This window comes from Leptonychotes weddellii, unplaced genomic scaffold (genome assembly GCF_054177405.1).
Source record: "Leptonychotes weddellii isolate Sample4059 unplaced genomic scaffold, ASM5417740v2 HiC_scaffold_9860, whole genome shotgun sequence".
NCBI classification, from domain to species: domain Eukaryota; kingdom Metazoa; phylum Chordata; class Mammalia; order Carnivora; family Phocidae; genus Leptonychotes; species Leptonychotes weddellii.
Genome location: NW_028070916.1, coordinates 1 through 6,325, shown reverse-complemented (window position 1 = coordinate 6,325; position 6,325 = coordinate 1). Strand labels below are relative to the sequence as shown.

Below are 6,325 nucleotides of genomic sequence, written 5' to 3'. Positions count from 1 at the left end.
TTAGAAAACGGAAGACGGGGTTGTGTTCTGGCGACTTCTGCTTTCTGCCGAGCAACCCACCTGCCCTCAAGAGGAGGGACCAGCAAAGACCCAGGCACTGTGTTGGAAAGGGGTCAGGAGAGGGAACACAGTGGGGGCAGAAGATGCAGGACTGTCACCAGGAAGGATCCTGTCTCCTGCTTTTCTGACACGGCTGCTGTGGTGGGCTTGGCGGGCTGGGAGACCCGGCCGGTGGAAGAGCACGTCTGAAGCTCCTTACCCAGTCAGCACAGATGGCTCTAGTGTAAGCCGGAGCGGGGGGCAGTGGGGTGGCAAGAGGGCAGAGGCCTGACCCCTGGCCTCCTCCCAGGTGCCTTCCCACCACCCCTCCCCAGATTCCTGTGCGCAGTGGGTGGTGGTGGGGGACTGTGTGGGGCAGCCGGAGCCAGCCAGAAATCCTGTCAGCTGAACGCACACCGTTTCCTAATTCCGGGCATGCAGACAGCCTTGAGCTTGGGGAGAGAAAGCCGTACTGACCAGCTCTCTCCCACTTTATTCTTCCAGACCCTGGCAGGGCCTTCCCTTGGCCTGGCTCCGAGCTGCCTGCTCGCCCGGTCTGGCAGGCTCTTGGCATCTGCCCTACTTCACAGGCCAGGGAGGCTGGCGGCTCGCCAGGGCCAGGCTCATGTCAGCGGCCATCTGGGAGAGGGAGAAGGCAGAGTCTCCAGAGAGGCCTGTGGCCTCGTGGGTGAGAACGGGTGAAACCGGGGCACCTCCACGCAGGGAGAGCAGCTGGACGTGTGGGGCCTGTCCTGCGCCTGGGAGCCTCCCACTGCATTAGTTCCTGCCTCCCCAGGCTGGCCAGAGCCTGGCGCACCTGTGTGGGGCAGCTGGATGTCCCCCCACCCGCAGTTCCCAGCCTGGGCCCCGGCGCTCAGTTCAGGCCTCAGCCAGGCCGTCTGACCTGGTCCGCCAACCGCACAGAAGCTCTGAGGAGCATGTAACAGTTGCCCATTCCTGGCTCCACCCCAGAGCTTGTGATTCAGGAGGTTTGGGGTGGAGCCCATGCAGTCGGTATTTATTTTTTAAACACTTGAAGTGATTCTGACGTATGGCCAGGCTCGGGAGCCAGCGTTGTGGGATACAAGCCCCACAGCGGGGTCGGGGGTCTGGATTCTCTGGTCATCTCTGCGGCTGACCCATCACCTGTGTGCTTGTGGGGAGACGGCTCCAGTCTCTGGACGTGTCTCCTTGTCAGTAAAGCAGGGCCAGCAGTTCTCACTTTGCCTTCTCCGTGGGGTGACTGTCCAGTCAGATGAGGCAACAGGTAGGGCCTCCTGGGCGCTTGGGCTGCGTTCGAAGTCGGGCCCCAGGCGACGCCTCAGCCCTGTCCAGCCATCTTGCCAGACTTGCTGCTGGCCTCCAGGAATGCAGATGGGAGCGTGCGGATGGCTTTGTGCCGTCCAGCCCCACTTGTACCAGCGGCCACGCGGCCCTACTGGTGATGGCTCGTGGGAACGTTGTGTTTGGATTCTGGGGAGGGGCGGAGGTGTGCTGTGAGCAGTGGGCGTCCCTAGGGCCAGGGCTCGGGATGCATTATCTTCCTTAGCTTGGATCTCTTCCCCCCCCCGGCCCATACCAACACTCTGTTTCAGGTCTCAGTCACTGCACGGGAAGATGTGCCCGCCTTTGGCCCCCCTCTGCCCAGCCCTCCTGTTTTCCAGAAGGTAAGGAATTCCCCTCCCTGCTCTCCTCTTACCTGAGACTCCGGGTTTCAGTATCTGAGCGGCAGGGGCTGCAGTGGGGCTAAATCTGGGCTGGAGCACCTTTGGCAGGCTTGGGAGGATCTCTCACTTGGGGTCTCTCCCACCGCTCCTCGCGCTGCCAGTCTGGTCTAGCACAGCACTTCTTGTCAGGGTGTTTGACTCTGGGGTTGCCTTTCCGCGAGAAGAAGGGTTTTTGCACTTAGGCCTCATTCCGAGAAGCCTCGGACAAGAATTGCCTCCAGTCATGGAAATGGTGTGGAGGGGGTTGATTTCCCGGGACCAGGACACCTGGTTTCCACCAGTCGGCCTCTTAGCAGGTGGTCCTGGTCTGGGCTAGAAAATGACCAGATGTCCGAAGGGGACCCTTTAGGGGCTCTCCCCAGAAGCCCCATTCTGCGTAGCTGTCACTGTGGCTGAAAGCCCTTTCAGCAACAGCTGAGACTGGGGGAGTCGCCGAGCTTCTTGTCTGTTCCAGGGCCCGGAGTTCAGGGAGTTTCTGCTCACCAAGCTCACCAACGCGGAGAACGCTTGCTGCAAGTCAGACAAGTTTGCGAAGCTGGAGGTCAGTGCGCTGTTTCTGGACATCTTCCTCCTGCCTTGCTGGCTGCTTGTTAGCCAGTCTCTCCTGGGGGTCTGTTCTTGGGGGCTGCGCAAGGTGAGGAGCACCGTCTTTGCCCGCCCCTTGAAGCCTTCAGCCCTGTGTTGGTATAGAAACTCTTTCTTCTTGTGGAAAGTCCACCCAAACCTTAGGTCTAGCCAACCATTCACACCTGCTGTGTGCCAGGCTCTGTTCTGTTCCCTGTGATACAGGGGTAGTGAGGCACAGTTTCTGCCTTCCAGAGCTTTTGGGCTGGTGGGAAGGGGCCATTACTTAAGAGACAGGTTACGGCACGGTGTCGGCACGGGGCTCTGATGGAGGCCAGCAGAGGGGCTGTGACTGCTTCTGCCTGTGAGGAACTGGGATGTGTTCAGAGAGGGCTTCTTGGAGGAGGTGGCCCTTGACCTGCTGAATTTAGATATCTGATGAGCCTTTTGCCAGGAGGAAAGATTGGGGAGGGTTATTCCAGGCATGGGAAACAGCATAAGCAAAGGCCAGGCAGATCAGAGCATGACTTTTGAGGGAGCTCCAGAGGGTTTGAGGGGGCCTGAGAGGAGGACTCGTGTGGGGGTGGAGACTCAGCTGGAGGTGGTGGTGTTTGGGTCAGGTCAGGAAGGGCTTTGAACTCTGGAAGTGATGAGGTGCTCATAAAGTACTTAGTGTGTTAGATTACTCTGGCGGCGATGAGAAGGGCAGATGGCTAGGGAGGAGGGCAGGAAGGGTGGCAGGTTAGAAGCTGTTATAGGAGTCCAGGAGGGAATGGTTTGGGGTCAGGGTCGGGAAGACTTTATGGACTCCTGTATGTATAGGGTGGGGCGAAGTGGAATTGCCGGGCTGCTTTGGGCACTGACATGGGGGCCTTTGGGATGCGAGGTCTGTGAGGCTCTGCTGGGGGAGGTGCCTGCAGGGGCTGTGGCTGGTGTGTGTGAATGGCGCCCCCTGGAGGTCATCTGCGTGGCCCTGTTCCACCGTCTGGACTGAGAAGAGCCGTGCCGGCAGCCCTGGGCCAGCCCCTGGTACCTGGCTGTGGAGCTTGGGGCAGAGGTCCAAGCTGGGAGTCAGCAGGGTAGAGGCATGGGACGGCCCACGGAGAAGGGGCAGGGGAAGAGGGCAGAGGCCAGCCACAGAGCTTTCGTGGTAGCTGCGGTATTTGTGAGCAGGGAGCCCAGCCAGGCCTCGGGTCCACGCTGTCCCTGGGATGCTGGTGGCTAGGTGTCGGGAGACCCCAGGGAGAGGGCCCGTCTCTGTCCTCCATGCCAACTCCATCATCCCCACCGTCTTTCCTTTCAGGACCGGACGAGGGCCGCCCTGCTGGACAACCTCCACGATGAGCTTCACGCGCACACGCAGGCTATGCTGGGGCTGGGCCCCGAAGAGGACAAGTTTGAGAATGGGGGCCATGGGGGATTCCTGGAGTCTTTCAAGGTACGGGCACAAGAGTGGCTGGCACCGTGTGTGGTGGGGGGGACGCACAAGGGACGGGGTGCAAGGTCGCCGGCCCCAGAGCCCGAGTGCCAGCATGGCGGTGTTGGCAGAGGGCGGGGCCGTCAGGAAGTGCGAGCCGTCAGAGCAGCCGGCGGCGTCCCCAGCGTCCTCCACATCCTTCCTTGATGCGGATCATCTCCCGGCCCAGGAGTCTGAGCAGCAGGGACAGGGAGAGAGTCGGCAGCAGGAGAGGAACCAGTCCCAACCAAGAACGTTACTGCCTTCGACACCTCCTTCTGTGTCAGGATGAGGAGCCCAGGGCAGGATGACCCGAGCGAGGACACAGCCTTCGTTTGGGGTCTTTGGCAGCCACTGTGCGGTACTGGCAATGAGTTTTTCCAACTGGCAGGGCATTGGAGGACCTGGCCAGGGCCAGTGCGATGGAGTTACAGGCAAGTAACTCCCTGTGGACTTTGCAAAAGGAAGAACTTTCTAACCATAACATAACGAGCTGCTAAAAGAAGCAGTGAGCTCCCTGTTCATGGCAGTATTCAAGTAGAGCTTGGCCAGCCCCTGGGCCGGCGTGAGGTACAGGAGGTGTATGGTCCTGGGCTCACTGAGTGCTGTGGTCCGCACAACACCGATGCCCAGCACCGAGCTTGACCCTGGCTGTTCTCCTGTGCAGTCAGTGGGGCAGACCTCGTCCTTCCCACGTGCACAGGAGGGGACAGACCGAGGGAGGCGACAGGACTGCTCCAAATCTTACACCTACTTACAGGTAGAGAAACAGGCTCAGGTTTTCTGGTTCTTAGGTTAGCGTTCTGCCGGACTGCCCATTGCAGAATGATTGGTGAGGGGCCGGTATGTGTGGGGCCAGAGTTAGCCCTGCTTGTGTTAGAACCCCAGCTCCTCCGGTGTGATCCGGGTCTCCGAGCTGCGGGGTTCTCCTCAACGACACAGGGATGGTAAGTCGGACGTCCACAGTTGCTGGAGGAGTTCACCCAAGTCAGACCGGATGCCCGACAGTGTGCGTTGCCTGGAACATGGCAGACGCTCAGTGAGAGTGTCAGCGGCTGGTGTTGGGTCGGGTGGACGCTCCACACGCACCGTCCCATGTAAGGCCTCACAGTGCCCTCGGTGCCCTGTGTGGAGGGCTGTTATGATGGAGATAATAGTGCATTCCCGATTCGATGAACTATGTGTGTCATTTTATGTGTGAGGAAATGAAGGCTCAAAGAGACAAAGTAAGTTGCGTCCGAGTCTGCTGATTGCAGAGCCTGTGTTCTCCGCGAGCCGGCCTCTGGTTCCTGGCTCCGGTAAGATTCTACCCATGCTAGCGCGGCCTGGGCAGGCCTGGGGTCTGTCCCTGGCTGCCCGGCTGGCCCGCAGAGAGCAGGGCACGGCTGCTGAGATTCCTCAAGGGGGCAGGAGGGTAGGAGGCGAGCTCCTTGTCCAGGCTGGTGGGACATTCCTGGGGCAGCTGTTTCAGACTTCATGGACAGCAGCAGCCAGGGCGAAACAGGAGAAAGTGGAGATCAGGAGGAGAGGGGCGTGAGGCAGAGGAGGGGCCGGGGAGGAAAGAGGGCGCCAGGTCGGCTAGCCTGGGGTCGGGGGGTGAGGCCCAGTAAATAGGGTGAGGCCCAGTAAATAGGAACACCTGTGTAGGCCGCACCCCCACCATGTCAAGCATATCCCAATGCTCCCACACCCCACGGGAGCTGTAAGTTATATATGGCTTCAGCTGTAGGGGACCAGCTAACATAATGTGATAGTTTGCAGATTTTAAAGAAGCGTGTGTTGCTTTCAGGTTTGCAAGTTTCTTTCTGTATTTGGAAGTTCACCATTTTTTTTTTTTCAAGTTTCAAGGGTTTTTATAACCTGGAAAAGCTTGTGGGCTGCGGACACTGCCCATGGTGCCCATGAAGAAAATGACCCAGCAGCTACACGCAGGCTGTGGGTCTTAAAGGAGGGCGGCCTGAGGCCTTTTGTCCGGTCCCCTGCCTCTGGAGGGGGAGCCATTGATCTGCCTTTGCCTCCAGTGGCTCCGACTGGAGGGGTTTCGTTTCTTTTTTTTTTTTAAATTTGATTGTTATGTTAGTCACCATACAATACATCATTAGTTTTTGATGTGGTGATCGTATAACACCCAGTGCTCCATGCAGTACGTGCCCTCCTTAATACCCATCACCAGGCTAACCCATGCCCCTCCCCCCTCCCTTCTAAAACCCGGTTTGTTTCTCAGAGTCCATAGTCTCTCATGGTTCATCTCTCCCTCCAATTCCCCCCCACCATTTTTCCCTTCTTTCTCCTAATGTCCTCCATGCTATTCCTTATGTTCCACAAATAAGTGAAACCATATGATAATTGACTTTTTCTGCTTGACTTATCTCACTTAGCGTAATTTCCTCCAGTCCCATCCATGTTGATGTAAAAGTTGGGTATTCATCCTTTCTTATGGCTGAGTAATATTCCATTGTATATATGGACCACATCTTCTTTTTTTAATTTAATTTAATTTTTTTAAGATTTTATTTATTTATTTGAGAGAGAGACACAG

General features: G+C 57.8%; 1 long non-coding RNA gene across 1 annotated transcript; it reads left to right on the top strand.

Moving 5' to 3' along the window:
• Nucleotides 1–1,606: 1,606 nt before the first annotated feature.
• Nucleotides 1,607–3,801, top strand: LOC145720076 (uncharacterized). The gene is made up of 3 exons (XR_014142794.1): nt 1,607–1,706; nt 2,221–2,307; nt 3,634–3,801. It is a non-coding gene; the product is annotated as an uncharacterized LOC145720076 (long non-coding RNA).
• The last annotated feature ends 2,524 nt before the right edge of the window (nt 3,802–6,325 follow it).